The sequence below is a fragment of the Wasmannia auropunctata genome, unplaced genomic scaffold (assembly GCF_000956235.1).
Source record: "Wasmannia auropunctata unplaced genomic scaffold, wasmannia.A_1.0 LD336085.1, whole genome shotgun sequence".
Lineage (NCBI taxonomy): Eukaryota > Metazoa > Arthropoda > Insecta > Hymenoptera > Formicidae > Wasmannia > Wasmannia auropunctata.
This window is the reverse complement of record NW_012026805.1, coordinates 857,190-857,861: the sequence shown is the minus strand read 5'-3', so window position 1 is coordinate 857,861 and position 672 is coordinate 857,190.

Genomic DNA, 672 nt, shown 5'->3' with positions numbered 1-672 from the left:
TTTTCTTTTTCGTTACGCCGGAACTTATCGCGCTGTATGATTACCTGCGTTCCATAACGTCACGCGAATCATTCCTTTTCTATTCTTTTTCTTTATTAACGAACTGTACTCTATTTTTCCGCTATTTCTTACCGCCTTTCTAAGCGGCTAATAAACGGCATTGTTATTATGTTCTAAATCGGAAGTACGAATTCTTTCGCCCGGCCCGCACCATCCTACCGTCCGTCGCCTAGCTCGCCCTTAGTTCCGCCCTGCCCCTCTACCATTAGGTAGAGCCGGCCGGCCCTCGCGCGATCGACCTTGGGGAGCAGCGTTCGTTCGCGAATTTCGGGTATCGTTGCGAGCAATTACACTTCGCTTGTCGCGCTATTGGAGTATCGTCGCGTCTCGCGAGTGACGTGCCGCCGAGCGCGTCTGGCGCCCAACATTTCGCGCTGTTGCTCCTTGTCGGTCGCCGAAGGGACGAAATCCGGAAAACTGACGCCTTCCCTCCCGAAATCGGATACGATTTCCACTCTATTGTTTGATTTTTATCCGTGCTCGCGCGAATTATCTATCTCCCGGGAGCACGTAACAATATATATATATATATATATATATATACAATCTTAACCACAAAGAAAGGGAAAGAAACATAATTTAAAAAATTTCATATTTTATTGATTATAATAT